An 18,215-nucleotide genomic window follows, 5' to 3' on the forward strand; every position below is an offset into this window, starting at 1 on the left:
AGAGGAGGCGCTAGAGAGGTAAGGGTTTCCAAATGAATTGGATTCAAATTGAAATCCAATTTATTTAATTCTATCATTACATTATTTTATATTATATATATATATATATATATATATATATATACCCATCATATAATTTACTTAATTAATTCAATCAAATAACGTTTAATTAATTTATTAATTCAATTAAATAATAATTAATCTAAATTTATTTTATTTTATTTTATTTTATTATTATTTTTCATACTATTTCTTTTATTTGTTTATTTATTATTATTTTATTTCTAATTATTTTAATCATTTTTAATTTTTCAGGTCTTTATAACAACTAGGTCAAATTCTTATGGCTGACATCAACCTACAACTGCACCTTATTAGGATGGTGTACCTATCTTTCCTATCTGGGTCTAAACCAATTCGGAACTATTTAACAGAGATGGTCTCCCTCTTAGGCCCACGCCTAAAATGCAACAATCAACTAAAATTTGGCGTACAAATAAATGCTTCTTAACTAAGCAGACTATATACTGATTATAACTAGTGATAATCAATCAAACGCACATCAACAATATAGGAATAGTAAGCTCAGTGATGTGTATGTGTGCTATCAACACTCAGTATAATGTGTATTCTCAAATAAGCATAAGAGTGTATAAATTGGTTTTTCTTTGAAACATAATGTAGAATATCTCAATATCAGTTTAAGGTTTCAAAGATGCTAGCAAGATTATTCAAACAAGTTCAAAAATGTTTTCTCAATATAATGAGCATAAGAGATGTTCGAATTGCAAGTTTGTAAAAAATATTTTGCACACAAAAATATTGGCTAAGGAATCTTGTAATATCAATGTAAAGACCCTCAAGCCACTGAGTTTGTCCCCACACAAGATTTATTATATTAAATCAGTGGGGACAACTCTATCCTAACTCTCAAGATAAAAATCAATCAACACAAATTTCAAATGAGAGTTGAGGGCTATTTAAAATGGACAACAAATAGTTTAAACACTCTCTCTAGGATTGAATAATTAAAGAATATGAAGTAGGAGAGTATTTGGGAGTAGTATGAGTAAAATATGATTGAAAAAATTTAGAGAGTTTTTGCTTAATGTTTTTTGCTAATCCATCCTTAATCAGGACATATGAATGTGTATATATAGACAAGGAGAAAAATTAGCCGTTGGGGAGACGCTGATAATTTTCAAAAATGTTTTAATTATGCTTAAAAAAATTAACCATGTTTAACTGCTCTTAATCGTGGTAAAAAATAAAACAACGCGAGAGTTTTCGGTGCCCGATCTGAGGTTCTGTTGCCCGAACAGACACATGAGAAAAATTCATTTTTGAATGTTCGGGTGCTTGAATAATGGTTTGGTCTGCTGAACCGAAGGCGATTTCAAAAGATCGTGGTTCGATCGTCCGATCCTGAGTTTGGTCTATTGAACTCATGTGTTCGGTAGCCCGAGGCAAATTTGAACATGAAGTTCGAGTTGCCGAGTTGGTGGGAAAAGTCACAATCAAGGTTCGGTCGCTCGTGGACACTATGGTCATATAGGTTCGGTCACCCAAAGCCTAAGTCAACTTTCTGACTTTTCCATGGTTCGGTCGACCGAGGCAAATATACTTGCCAAGTTCAGTCCCCCGAAACCTTATGGATTTTGGGCTAAGGTCCTATATTCATGTGCATTCAAGTGTAGAGACCTAAAGGCCATTATAGGGTCATTTAAGCTTACTTATTCCTACATGCATGATATGCAGTGATTATTACAAACCCATTTGAAATGAAATTATTACAGACCCAATAATATTACAACAAATAATAAATGTGTCGGGGTCTTTATATTTCTTCAAGTTGCTGCATGCTATTTGTAATGACCCGAAGAATAATGATATTTAAATAATAAAGAGGGAGGGAAATGGAAACAGAAATAGAAGGAGGCAGCAAGCATTCGTTGACGACATTGCACTTTGGATGTAATAACCCGGGAAAAAAAATTAGAAGGGTTCTCGTCAATGAACACAGGGGATTCGTCGACGAGGGTATAAGAGGAGCTCATCGACGAGGACAGGTTTCAATGACAAGAAAATACCGAGAGAGGTTTTCGGGGTAGTCTGAAATTTGTCAACAAGGGAGGAAGTTCGTCAATGAAATTCCTTAAGGACTCGTCGACGAGATGACGTGTCTCGGCGACGAATCCGAGGTTATAAATAGTGAAAACCTGGATTTTTCAACATAAATTAGCGTAAATCTTCTATCTCTCTCTCTCTAAACGCCTCTCTCTCCTTCTCTTTTCGATTTCGGCCCCGTTTCTCGCAGGATCGAAAATCCGAGGCCACCACGACGCTCCTGGTGAAGTTCTCTGCAAGACTGCTAGAGCTAATCATTGGTGGAAGTGGTTTGAAATTCATCCTGAATTTAGTGTAAGGTCTTTTATTCATAATCTGTTTTCTCTGCAGTTATAAGTAATATTGTATGTAGGAAAATACTGATGTTTTGTTTAGGGGGATGTCTTTTTTAGGGTGTTTGAATGGAGAACCCTACGGGTGTAGGGCTAGAGTTCAGTGAGGGCTTTTCAGAAACTAGGTAAAGGAAATATGCTATGCTAGGAGATTCGATAATATTAATAAGAATTTTACATATGTGCATGTATATCAGTTATTATGTAGCTTTTACAGAATATGAGATTCTAAAGTATGTGTGGCCTGAGTAGATATTATTTAATGTAAAATTTTATACAGTTTTCTTAGTATATGATGATATACAGAATATACAGATGTAAGTACATATACAATTTTTATTCAGATAGCTTCACAGATATATATATATATATATATATATATATGTACACATATATTTATTCAAATCAGTATATATAGTATTTATAGAATGTTATGCTTTCCTAAATGTTATAACACTTTGAGTATATAGACAGATTATACATATAGAGATTACAGATAGATTATACAGTTATAACATCAAGATGTTACAAATATTACAGTATTTATAGTACATATTATTAGTGTTATGGTTATTTTGGAAACATAATGAAAACAGTAAAAAGAGTATACATATATATATATATATATGTAGTATCATATCCCTGCGGAAAGATTATAGACATATACAGTTTATAGAGCATGATACCGTTGCTATATACAAAATAGAGTGCAACCACATATCTCAGATAGTGTATGAGTACCGTCAAATTATGCTCGGAGAGGATGCAGCTCCCCAGTTCACTGGGTTGAGGTGGCCAATTTGACGAGGTAGCAACCAGTCCCGAGCTTAGGAGTGGATGCAATTTGGCCGGACTGAGGTAGTGTAGAGTATATTGACTTACCTGGAGGGCCGATTGGAGTAAGTCTCGCCTACGGGCCGCACAACCCTGTCATGAGGGGTCAAATCATGACATTCAGAGTCCCAGGGAAAGAGCACAGTTATGTATATATATATAGTTTTACAGCTTTTGTCGTATATAGTATGATATAGCAGTATGAATGATAGAAAGTTTAGATGATACAAATGTTTTAAGCTACTATACATGTGTTTTACAAATTTTCCAAATCTAACAGTTTTAACTACTATTATTATTATAGTTTTACGACTCAGTTGCCACACACTAGTAATAGCATATTTCCACTTACTGAGCGTCATCTCACCCCATTACTTTACCATTTTTCAGGTGAGCCAACTAGGTGAGCAGATCAGGCTCGTGGATAGAGAGTTGACTTGGTTACCCTGGTTGTAGGGTAAGTTTGTGACAGGATTTTATATTTTTGGGGTAGATGATACTTGAGGAAGTTATTGAATATGGCTATAGTCTGAATGTACTGAATTCTGATATTGTTTAGTATATATGGTTGTATGACTTGTATATCTGCTGCGTAGATATGGTTATATAAAAAAAAATGCTGAGAATTTTGAGGACGTTACACTATTAATGTGATCCAACTTAGTATATTTTGCACACAAACTTGAAAGTCATCAAATGCAAAAAGTATTTGTCATTATTAGAACCGAGAATGACCTATAAGGTCAACATAATGCGTCTAGTTTCTTTGATTATTCACATGACATACACATAGATTGTTTTAATTTATTTCTAGTGGAGACATATTCAAGATATAATTAAGAATATGATTTTATGTTTGGAGAAAACTTGGATTTGAATTTGTATTGAATTTGGGTAAGATTTAATATAAAATTATTTTAATATTTGTTCCAATTCACCCAAATTCAAATTCAAGTTCTAAAATCTGTGCTCCCAAACACAATATTAGTCCATTTAGAATTTAGAAAAAAATATGAGGAAAAGGAAAGAAAAATATGAAAGAATTTACTTTTCATGTTTGGTTATTAAGGGAAGTGAGAAGGAAAATAAAATATGCAAAAAATTAATAAAAAAATTTTCAACTTTACACATGATTAACATTTTTTTTCTTAACTTTTAATCATAGAACAAATTTTTATTTTTATTTTTATTTTAAATTATATATATTTAATATAAAGAGAAAATACAATAAAAAATCGTTTCATTTTTTTTTCCTTTCTTTTTCTTTACTTTTTTCAAGTAAAATTCTCAATCTAAATGCTGCTTAAATTATGCAAAAAGAAAAAATGAATAATCTAGAGAAGCAGTATAGCGCACAATGAATAACTAAGGGGAAAGGTATAGTCAAATGAAGAAAACTATTAGCCTTTATGAGGCAAGAGCCCCATAGTTGACATGTGTCTTCTTAAAATGCTTTTTGCAATTTCAGTATCCAAAGGCTAGAACTTTCTCAAGTGAAAATATTTGTCATCAAAATTGAGGTACACTAGTATGGCAGGCCAATTAACACCCATATTCAGTCAAGTTCTTTTGGTCAAATCTTTGTATTTTTTGAATGACAAATTGTTGACCTTATAGGTCACACCCGGTTTTGATAATAACAAATATTTCTTGTATTTGACGGATTTTTGAGGATATGTGTAGGTATACTGTTGGTAGGTCAAAATGATGGCACAAGGAGTAGAAGTTGAAGGCTTTGAAGATCCTACTTATGTTGTATTTAATTTCTATATTCATTATGGGTCTGTAATAGTAAATATAATCTGAGTTGAAATAATCATATGCATCACTTGCATGGTATGATAGGTAAGCCCAAATGAAAAGGGCCTATAATGACCCTAGGACACTCATACATGCACATATATATGGTCATATGGAAAGGGTGATTACATAATTAAATAGAATTGAAATGCACTTAAGTTACATGTTCGGTCAACCGTACTGCACAGGTACAATATCTCTCGGTCAACCAAATCGGTGCTCGAGTCAACAGTTTGACCACTACCTGGTCGATGGAGCCATGGTAGTTCATTCTCTCTCGGTAGACTGAACTCCCACCAAAGTCAACATTTGACCATACGGTCGATCGAACCCAATTCTTAAGCCAACTACGTGGTCGACCGTACCCACACGTGGGAGAACTCGATGCTCCGGTCGACCGAACTACTCAGTTCAAAACCTCCCAATCGACCGAATCGTGCAGAAAAGAAAAATCGCCTTGGAACCCTAGTATCCGGTTAACCAAACTTCTAGTTCAATTTATGCCAAGTCGATCAAACTTGCACAACTCTATCAACCGAACCTTGCCTTCGGTCGACCGGTGCTCTCGGGTTGTCCTAATATTTTTACTGTGGTTAAAATAATAAAATGGGGTTATTTTGGTTAAAATGTATTAAAACATTTATAATAATTTCCTATGTGTCCTGGACGACTATAATCAAGGGGAAGTCTATATATACCCCCTCATTTGAAATAATTGGAACAAGATTAGCAAACTTGATTGGTGATATTTCTCTGAATTTCAAAATCATTCTCTCTTACTACCAAGTATCCTATACTCATACTTACCTTATCATATTGCCAAAAATTCGTTTGTAAGTATGAATTGAGTGTTCTTGTCCTATAGGTTTGCTCTCTCAAATTTGTGATTGATTGATAGTATTTTGTTTGAGAGCAAGACCTTAAGTTTTCCTAGGAGAATTTATTAATAAGTCTTTCCTTAGAAGACTTCACTTGAGCTTCTGAGTATTACACTATCATTGCAATATCTTAAGAAGTTCTCATTCGATTTTGGTTGCTAAAAATATTTTCAAATCATTTTCAAATATCTCGTGTGTTACTTTTTGAGAAAATTTCTTGGAGAGATATTTGTTTATGTTCTAAAGATCTTTGTTGCAAATTCTTTGAGCAATATCATTTTTGAACATAGAGATCAAATCCTTTTGCAAACAAAATCTATACATCTCCTGAGGCTTATATGTTGAGAAAAATCATTTGTTGAGATATCTGAAGTGTGACAAGTATCTTTGTTTAAGCATTGTGATTGAATACATTGTGTGATACAAAGATCATATTATTTGCACTCTCACGTACTGATTGCTACGCTTGCATAAATATTTGAGAGTAGACATCTTAGACTACATTGAGCTTACTTCATTATATCATTTGGTGGTGTATATGATTGTTTATATTGGGTACAAATCTGCTTTACATGAAAGCATAATCATTGTACCAATTTCATTATTGTGAACATATTGTTGTGTTTCTAGGCGTGGCCTGAGGGGGCGGTAATCTAGCCTGGTAAGGATTGATTGTAAAGGTTGAGGTCAACCTCGTGCTAATTGACCTGATTGTTTAGGTGTCGCTCCACCTATTTAAGTGAGCATTATAGTGGTAATCCTTGTGCTTGTTAGCCAAGACGGGGACGTAGGCAATTTGCTGAACCTCGATAACATTTCTGTGTGTCACTTCTCTTTACCGCTTTCTGGTGCATGCGTAGTTAATTAAATTACATTATTTAATCTCTGGTATATATTATAATTGATTTACTTTACTTGCACTAGATTGATCATAGGGTTGTGAATATACTGCTGTTAGGTTACTAATCGAGGGAATTAATTTTAAAAGTACCAATTCATCCCCTTCTTGGGATCATGGTAAAGCTAACAATTGGTATCAGAGCCTCGTAGCATAGACTAGTAGTTATTTTGCAAAAGATCTTATATGCCTCATAGCTCAATGACCCCTTTCCCTGAGGGACCATCTTCCACACGACCTCCGATTTTCAGTGGTGTTAATTACACCTTCTGGAAACAGAGGATGCACATGTATCTCCAAAATACTGATTGGAAGGTGTGGAGGATCGTCTCTAAGGGAAATTATGTTCCTATGAAAACACAGGGTACAACTAGAGTTCCTAAAACTAAGGAAGAATATGACGATGATGATATGAAAGCTGTTAGTTTGAATGCCACTACTATGAACATTCTGTATTGTAGTCTTGATGTAAATGAATTTAATAGAATAATGGCATGTTCTATTGCAAAAGAAATCTGGGATAAGTTAGAAGTCACATATGAGAGTACTAGGGATGTGAAAGATAGTAGGATAAATATGTTGACTAGTGAGTATGAGGCCTTTAGGATGAATGTAGGTGAGTCCATTCAGAGCATGTACACTAGATTCACACACATCATAAACTCACTGCATGCATTAGGAAAGACCTATCCATCATATGAGATGATTAGGAAGATTCTTAGAGGCTTGCCTCCTGTTTGGGAAGCCAAGGCTATGACCATTTCTAAGGGTAGAGACCTTAAGGCCATGACTCTGGATGAATTGATAGGTACGTTGATCACCTACGAATTAGCTATAAATGAGAGAGTTAACATAACGACCTGTTTAATTTCCATATTTTTTTTATACTATAACATTTAAAATGTTCTGATACCAAATTGAATCCTCAACCTAAGCAGCAAGAAGCAGAAATCATATAAACATAACCATAAATCATTATATACAATACCAGAGTGCTAGATTGTATCCTCAAAACATACATATATATCCATTTCCCAAAAATACCCTCAACTATCTAGGGCTATACAAAAATACTCCCACAATACTCACTTTACTGTTAGGACAGTACTGAAGCCCCTCTATTTGCAAGCCTGGTTGGCTCGCCTACCTGGATCACCTGAAAAATGGTTTAACACTAGGATGAGCCAACACTCAGTAAGATGAAATATGTTATTACTAGTGTGTGACAAATGAGCTACAATATTATGAAAATCTGTTTCTACATAATCATGTGTAACTGGATATGTAAATACAATACAAGTAATAAAATTCACCACCCTTTCCATGTTGCTTAAGATAACAACATTGTAGGTTAATATTTAAAAGTACTTCTCATGTACATAAATATGTTCCTTGTTTCTGTAAATCTGTACATATGTAGTAGTAACTGAAAACTTTCCCTGTGGATAACTGTGTGTCATGATTTAACCCCTCATGATAGGGTTGTGCGGCTCGTAAGCTGGATATACACTGGCTGACCGACCAGGGTAAATCACTATATTCCTCGGTCTGATCTGCCCACCTCAACCCATATCTGATGGGGAGTTTGTCCACGTCAAGGGCTTAGGTGATTGACCTACTATCATATATTATCTAAATAGGTGGTTGCACTCATAACATAAATATTTGTAGCAACGGTACCGTGCTTTGTAACTGTATGGTCCAGCAAGGTCTGATACTATATAATATATCTCTATATACAACTATCTGATTTACCACGATTCTGAAATAACTGTAACAACCATGATTTTGAATAAACTGTAACTCTAATCCATATGTCATAGTACTGAGAACTATATAATTATAACACTGAAACTACATAATCATATTACTGAAATTCGTATAATCATGGTACTGTAATTCATATAATCATGGTACTAAAATTCGTAAAATCATGGTACTAAAATTCGTAAAACATATCCCATACTATATTCATATTCTCAAGCCACACCATACTTTAATACATAATATTCAAAATTTAATAATTTGTATAATACTTTAAAATTTTCTAGCATAGCATATTTCCTTTACCCGACTAGTGGAAAGCCCCTTATGGTATACTGACCTAACACCCGCAGGGCCTCCTACACAACACCCTGAACACAACATTTGTCAGAACAAAATATCAATATTTCTTTTCCTACATCATTTTTTATAACTACCAGAAAGCCAAAAACTGAATAAAAGACCTTACCCTAAATTGGGGATGAATTCCAACTTCGTTTCACCAGTGATCCGCTCCGGCAGACTTGCAAAGAACTCCGCTAGGAGCGTCGTGGTGGTTTGAGATCGTTGATTCGACGATTGACGAAGCCAGAATTGAAGAGAGAAAGGAGAGAGACCATAGGAGAGAGAAAGGAGAGAGAGAGAGAGAGAGAGAGAAAGAGAGAGAGAGAGAGAGAGGCGTTGAAATTGGATAAAAATCCGAGTTTTCACTATTTATAAGGCCAAATTCGTCGACGAGACACGTCATCTCATCGATGAGTCCTTCAGTAAATTCATCGATGAACCTTACCCTTCGTCGACGAAATTCAGAGTGGCCCAATTCCCTCTTTTGGTATTTTCTCATTGAGGAAATGGGACCTTGTCGACGAAATCCTGAAGACCTTCGTCGATGAAACCCTGTATTCGTTGACGAAGCCTGGTAATTTCTTGAAATTATTATCTCCAAAATGCAATGTCGTCGACGAATGCTCTCCTTCTGTTTCTGTTTCCATTTCTCTCCCTCATCATTATTTAAATACTATTATTTTTCAAGTCACTACAGTTAATGAACACAATAGGGCGAAGAAAGTGACTGCATTGAAAACCTCCACTAACACATCTAGTGAATGCAGCGAACCTAACACTAATGATGATATAGCCATGCTAACTAAAAAATTTAGCAGATTCTTCAGGAAGAATGGAAAGTCATACAAAAGATATAGGGAGTCTGCATTTGAGAAGGGAAAGTCTAGCAAAAGAAAAGAAAAATCAAATGGTCCCATATGTTACAATTGTAACAAAGTTGGGCACATCAAGCCAGACTGCCCAGTACTGAAAAAGGAGACTAAGAAAAAGAAGAAGCCATGAAGGTAGATACCTCATGGGATAAATTAAGCAGCCGTGACTCAAAATCAAATCGTAGCAACTCAGAGGTTTCTAATCTGTGCTTGATGGCACATGGTGATTAGGTATCATCCTCTTGTTCATTATCTTCATATTATTCATTTGATGATTATGATTTTGATTGCATGCCTACGTTTTGAGAATTACAATGTGAATATATTCGTGTATCTAAACTGTTGAGTAAAATGACCAAAGAAAATGATGATTTCAAAAAGAAATGTGAAAATTGGTCAAAATTGTTTGGTATTGCAAAAACCTCTCATGCTTCAATTTTAAAAGAAAAAAAAATGTTTGTTGACCTTATAGGTCACGCCCAGTTTTGATTATGACAAATACTCTTGGTACTAATGGTTGTACTGAGAATTGCATGCAGGTTCACCTTATGCGTGCTTAAGGATTAAAAGATATATCATGATGGCGTGCGGTGTTCGTGCCAAAGAATGAAGATCTATGTGTAATAATTTGTATTCATGTGTTTATTTCTTCATTTTGAGATGTAATTTATTATGAATTGTGTGCGTGTATGACTTGTAATAATTTGCATCGTGCATGGTAGGTAAGTATGCTCAAAACGACCATAGTTGGACCTTAGGTACCTATACTAAGGACACAAAGTCCCCTACATCACTTATCGTAATAAGCGGAATCAAAATAAGGCTTAAATGAACTTAATGGGAAAAGATGAGAGGGTTCGGGCGACCGAACCTTTGCTGTGTAAAGCGGCTCGGGCGACCGAACCAGTCGACATGTTGACTTGGTCTTTGGGCACCTGTACCTATTTTGAACGTACCTTCCTCGGGCACCCGAAATCTTGTCGGGGCACTTTCCAACTACTCGGGCGATCGAAGGTTTACATTCAAAAGGAGGCTCAGGCGACCGAACTACCTAGTTTGGTTAACCGAACTATGAGTGGAGCATCCAAATTATCGAACATTTGCTACTGACTTTGTTTCAACCGACCGAATCATCCTTTAGGCACCCAAACCTCTAAAGGTTGAATTTTGGACTATGTCTGTTTGGGCACCCAAACCCTTGGCCGGGCACCCAAACCTCGCGAGTTAAAATAATTTTACTAAATTTTTAAATGGGGTAAAAATGGTTAATATTCTTAATGGTCTTTTAAACAAATCTAATTATACCTACTTTGTCCCCAACGGTCAAAAATTCCTCCTTGCCTATATATACTCATTCATTTGTCATAATTAGCAAGGATTAGCAAACTTGATTAGGGAAAAATTCTCTCAACTTTCAAAACCTTATATTCACCAAATATCACTTCCAAACACTCACAAACTCTTCATTCTTGATTTCTCAAAAGCATCGTGAGTATCTTGTAAGGCTACTATACTTAACCACTTTTCCTAAGATTCTCTTTTACATTGTTGCTTGGTCGATTTTATGAGAGAGTTCAGCATTAAAGTTCTTCCACTGGTTTCATTTGATAAACCTAGCGTGGAAAGACTTTGAGGGTTGAGGTTCTTGCATTATTGTTGCAAGCTACCTAACCTAATTTTTGTGTGCAAAAATCATTTTCAAGCTAGTGCTTCAAACAACTCTATTGTGCTTTGAATATTAGAATATATTACTGAGTTTGTTTGTTTGAACTTGCTTAACATATGTTGAAACCCTGATCTGATGTTGTAGTATTCAAATAGTGTGTTTCAAATATTGCTTGGGTAAACACTCTAGATCTGAATTGAAATCGTATACGTGATTGAGTGTTTAGCACATATTAGAGCATTGAGCATATTTACATATTATTCGTGCTTGCATTCTTGATTGAGCTATATTGGTGCACACATTTGCTTGTCTAAAAGCAAATTTTCCTATACGAACATTTTATACATATTGGTTGTATTCCAGGCATGGGCCTGAAGAGGGAGACTATCCCTGTGGAATAGTGCCGGATTGGCTTAGACCCAGTTAGGAAAGCTAGGTGCCCCATCCTGTTAAGGCGTGTTGATTGAGGTCAGCCCCTTTAATTGACCTGGTTGTATTAGGTGCTGCTTCACCCGTTTAAGTGAGCTTTTTAGTGGTAATCCTTGTGCTGGTGTGGCCGAGGCGGGGACGTAGGCACAGTTGGCCGAACCCCGATAACATATCGTGCCTGTTCTTTACATTTCTGCTCTTTACCTTTACTACATGTGTATGTTATCAGTGGATTGTGTAGACTCACCCTAGGTTGTATAGCATTGCTGATAAAACCTGTTAAACTAGGCAATAAATTTTAAATACCCAATTCACCCCTCCTTTTGGGGTTGCACCAAATATAACAATGTGACTATTGCTGAGCTTGAGAGGAGATTGGAGGATAGCTCCAAAATTATTTTTAAATTCATCGAGGGCAAATGCAATTTTGAAAAACTACTTAGTGCTCAAAGAAATTCTCTAAGTAAAGAGGGTTTAGGTTTTAATGGCGTTGAAAACGTTAGACGACCTAATCTTTACTTGGGACATTTCACATGTGAATCAAAATCTCAAGTCCCACCTAAAGATCCTAAGTGTAGAATGAAATGTTTTAAATGCAAACAAATCAGGCATATTCAATTTGATTGCCCACATAGGAATAAGCATGTGAAAATTAGAAGAGTGTGGGTTGTTAAGGGTGATCCGATTACTAACCCCAGTGGACCCAATAAAATTTGGAGACCAGCATCAGTTACTTAGTCTATTTTGTAGGTATGTTTAAGATCATCTTCCTCCAAGGATAGGTGGTACCTAGATAGCGGGTGCTCACGGCACATGACTGGCGATAAGGGAAAATTCGCCTCAATCATTCCCAAGGATGGAGGATATGTGATGTTTGGCGACAATGCAAAGGGGCGCATCATCAGCGTAGGTAAGGTTGGTAAGGATCTTTCCCTTGTTATTGATAATGTTTTATTAGTTGATGGGCTGAAGCATAATTTATTGAGCATAAGTCAATTGTGTGATAAAGGATATAAGGTATCATTTGAAAATGATAAATGCATAGTTGAAAATAAATCAGATCACAAAGTGCTTTTTAGTGCAGACTGCCATGAAAATATTTACACTACCACTTTTGAAAACTTAGTTTCACAACAAGTAACTTGTTTTTCTGTAATAAATGAAACTAGTTGATTATGGCATAGGCACTTAGGACACGCTAGCATGAACTTATTGTCAAAACTAGTACGAAAATAGTTAGTAAAAGGTTTGCCTAAAATGTCATTTGTGAAAAACAAAATCTGTGATGCATGTCAAATGGGTAAGCAGAGGTAAGCAAACAAAATCTAGTTTTAAGAAAAAGAAGTTCATATCCACCACTAGACCACTTGAAATGCTTCACTTGGATTTGTTTGGTCCTAATTCTATGCAAAGTCTTGGTGGTAAATCATATGCTTTTGTCATTGTTGATGAGTTTTCTATATTCACATGGGTGCTATTTCTTTTACATAAAAATGAATCATATGAACAGTTTACCAAGTTTTGTAGGAGAATTCAAAATGAAAAAAAGCTATAAGATAACTCATATAAGAAGTAATAGAGGCACTGAGTTCAAGAATGAAGTCATAGAAAATTATTGTGACCTAGAGGGCATATTACATAACTTTTTTGCACTTATGACCCCTGAAAAAACGGTGTGGTAGAAAAAAAGAATAAATTATTACAAAAAATGGGTAGAACTATGCTGAATGAACATAACTTACCTAAATATTTTTAGGCTGAGACCATAAATACTGCTTGTTATGTCATGAATAGGATGTTGATTAGACCGTCAATTAATAAAACTCCTTATAAATTGTGGAACAACCATAAACCTAATATTTCCTATTTTCATGTTTTTGGTTGTAAATGCTTTGTGTTTAGGGATAATGAACATCTAGAGAAATTTGACTCTAAATCTAATGAAGGCATTTTCCTATGATATGCTCTTAATAGTAAAGCATATAAGGTTTTCAATAAAAGAACATTGATTGTCATTGAATCTGTCCATGTTGTGTTTGATGAATCTAATCCATTTTCTAAGAAAGATGATGAAGATGATATTAATATTAGAAAATGTTTAAATAAATTATCTATTGAAAACAACGCAAGTGAAATTCTGAAATAAATGATAAATCATTCGAAGAGAATGAAAATGAAATTCAGGAGTTGTCTAGAGATTGGAAATTTATTATGAACCATCCTACAGATCAAATCATAGGTGAACCATCCTGTGGTGTAGCCACAAGATCCTCCTTGAAAAACCTAGTGAGTCATTCTGCTTTCTTGTCCCAAGAAGAATCTAAAAGTATTAAAGAAGCTATAGAAAATGAGTCTTGGGTGATGTCCATGCAAGAATAACTTAATCAATTTGAAAGAACCAGAGTGTGGACCCTAGTTCTTAGGCCTAATGATCATACAATTATTAGAACCAAATGGGTATATAGAAATAAGAAAGATAAGAATGGGATAGTAACTAGAAATAAAGCTAGACTGGTTGCCCAAGGTTATAATCAGGAAGAGGGGATCGACTTTGATGAAACATATGCTCCTGTTGCTAGGTTAGAAGCCATTCGTATGCTACTTGCTTATGCTGCTTTTAAAAATTTTAAATTGTTTCAAATGGATGTTAAAAATGCTTTTCTAAATGGCTATATTAATGAGGAAGTATATGTAGAACAACCACCTGGTTTTGAAAATCATAAAGATCCAGATTATGTTTATCGGTTGTCTAAGGCCTTGTATGGATTGAAACAAACTCTTAGAACTTGGTATGAAAGACTTAGTGGTTTTCTACTAGAAAATGGGTTTACTCGTAGCAAGATTGACATTACACTTTTTATAAAATCCAAAAATGATGATATGCTACTTGTTCAAATTTATGTGGATGATATCATTTTTGGAGCCACTAATAATGAGTTGTGTAATGAGTTTGCCAAATGCATGCAAAGTGAATTTGAAATGAGCATAATGGGTGAACTTTGTTTCTTCTTAGGGTTGCAAATTAAATAAGCCGAATATGGAACTTTCATATGCCAATCTAAATATGTCAGGGACTTACTGAAGAAATTTAATATGGAAGATTGTAAAATTCTTGGTACTCCTATGAGCTCTTCCATTAAACTTGATAAAAATGAGCAAGGGATCCCTATTGACGTGAAATTGTATCGTAGCATGATTGAAAGTCTTCTATATCTCATTGCTAGTAGGTATGATATTATGTTTAGTGTGTGTATATGTGTTAGGTTTCAAGCTGCTCCTAAGGAATCTCATCTATTCGCTGTTAAAGGAATCCTTAGGTATCTAAGTGGCACTATAGAGTTAGGCTTATGGTACCCTAAGCATACTACCTTTAAGATTGTGAGTTATACTGATGTTGACTTTGCTGGTAGTAAGGTTGATAGAAAGAGTACTAGCAGCACTTGTCACTATTTAGGACAATCTCTCGTTTTTTGGTTCTCCAACAAACAAAACTCAGTTGCTTTGTCCACAGCCAAAGCAGAAAATATTACGGTTGGAAGTTGTTGTGCTCAAACTCTTTATATGAAACAATAAATTATGAATTATGGGTTGCACTATGATACAATAGCGATTAAATGTGATAATAGTAGTGCAATCAACATCTCTAAAAATCCTATCTCAGATTCATGAACTAAACACATTGAAATTAGACATCACTTCCTTTATGATCATGTGTAAAAAGGGGATGTGGTTCTTGAGTTTGTATACACTAATGAACAGTGGGCCGACATCTTCACTAAACCACTTCTCGAAGATAGGTTCATACAAATTAGACGTGAATTAGACCTTATGCATAGTAGAGATGCTTCCTAGATATTTCATAATTTGCATAAATTCAAGGGGAGCTTTCAAATAATTTTACAAGTCTAACAACTAATATAACTGTTGATATATTGTATTGGCATAGACTTTGTGAAACTTGATTATTGTTTGTAATACATAACTCTCATATCTACTGCATGATGATTGCACTTATGTATTATATCTTGTGCATACTAGAACTGTTTGAGTTGCCTAGTTGTGGATAAATTGCTAGGTCTTATAAACTTAAAACATGTCATTTTTTATACAAAATTTGTTTTGGAATGTCCTACATACAAATGGCATGCTGTTGAAATTTTTCAAAATTTTTCAAACTTATTGTGTATAAAAATGATTTTTACCCATTGCCTAAAACTCTTGTTTTTATGACCATTTTTGTTGTTGCCAAAAGGGGGAGATGAAGTGTAAGGACCCAAACCCGAGTGGGTTCCTATATATAAATTTTTTAACGGACGCAAATAAACCTAAATTATTTTTTATTACTAGAGCACTAATTAGCTTTATTACAAATATATGTCTCAACTATTAGAATGCAAATTTCTAAAATTCTAAAATATACAAACATATTCTAAATTGTATTATGCTAATTTTTTTATTTTATTCTACTCTTTCTATTCCTGCCTATGCACTTCTTACGCCAGATTTTTGGTACTCTCTTCAAAATGATCTGAAATGTAAAATAATGATTGGGGTAAGACGACACTCAGTAAGTAAATAATTATTATTAGTGTGTGGCAAAAATTAGCTTTCATAATTTCGTAAAATAATATTTAATACTATAACTTCACAACTTCCTTTTAAAATAAATGTAAATTTAAAAATTTATGCATGAAACTTTTACAATCATCTATAGCAGTAAAATTTTATAATCATATACTATAATTGTTAAACTGAACTTTTTAACTTTTAAAACTATAAGTATAATACTTAATCATGTATATATATACTTTTCCTTAATAAATCATTATTTAGGCACAAAAATGCCCCCGTTCAAATAAACATATACTTTTCCTTCAATTCATCAATAGTTCCGTATACGTAATTATATATATATATATATATATATATATATATATATATGTATATACATGTACTGTAAAAACTACCCCTTAGGTCTGTTAATCGTAGATCATGTTTACCCCCATGATTGGGTTGTGCGGTCCAAAGACTGGACTTAGCTGGCTGGCCGACCAAACTAAATCAACGTACATCATCATTAAGTGAGATTTTCCCTATTAAACTCTAGTCCGATACATGTGTGCACTTAGGAGAAATCCACTACCATATAAAACAACTCTGTAAACAGTGTGGGTGTACTCTGATCCGTTTAAATTTTAAGTTGCGGTACCGAGCATTCATAATTTTCTGTATCATCTGAGCCATAAGGGGTTTTAAAAATATTTTTATTAAATAATTTCTATAATTAAAATAATTTTATGAAAATCTCATTTTTACTCATATTTTCATGAAATACACAACATAAAAAATCAACTCATGTAATTTTTACTCATATTTTCGTGAAATATGCAACGTATATATAAACTCATGCTATACAATTTTCTTGTTAAAAATATTTTCTTGAATATAAATTAATGATGTAAAATATCCGAGGGGCTTAGAACATTTCTTAACTCAAAAATAAACTAGTATAATTAAATATGCGTAAAAATAAAGTCAAGAGAACTTTATGAAACTAACTAACATAATCGAAATTTACTTACAAATAAACTCGGGTATGAATTTTAGTTAAAATCTAACATAATCAAATTTACTTACAATTAAACTCGTGTATGAATTTTAATAGAAGTCTAACATAATCAAATATAATTACCTCTTCTTTTACCTTGTGTTACGAACACAATGACTATCTCTAAGAAATGAGATCGGAAAGAGTGGATGAGTGAAAACTTACTCAAAAATTCTCTCTCCACCACTAATTCTTTTACTCACTAATCCTTCTCTTCCTTTGAAAATTTTTATGAAAATGAAGGTTGCAAGCTTCCTATTTATAAGAAAATTTTGGGGAAGAAAATATAATTTGTAAAAATGTAAGGAGACGGGTGAAATTATAATTTTTTAAAATTAAAGAATGGACATGGGATGTGTTAGGCACATGTTAGGTATGAGATAGGGTGGAGGTCATGTGGGAGTGCTTGCCACCACTCCCATTTAATTAATTCTTAATTAATTAATTAATTTTTAACTTTTTTTAAAAAATTATTATTATTATTATTATTATTTTTAAGTTATATTTTTAAAAAGAATTAAGTTCGAATTTCAAAAATTCATGTGGGCACATGGTCTTGTGGGTCCCACACAACTTCGAGACCCAAAGTGAGTCCTACGTAACTTCATTAGTCTTTATACGATTTTATGAACTTTACATAACTTCGGGACTCATACGGACCC

Source organism: Malania oleifera, chromosome 8 (genome assembly GCF_029873635.1).
Source record: "Malania oleifera isolate guangnan ecotype guangnan chromosome 8, ASM2987363v1, whole genome shotgun sequence".
NCBI classification, from domain to species: domain Eukaryota; kingdom Viridiplantae; phylum Streptophyta; class Magnoliopsida; order Santalales; family Ximeniaceae; genus Malania; species Malania oleifera.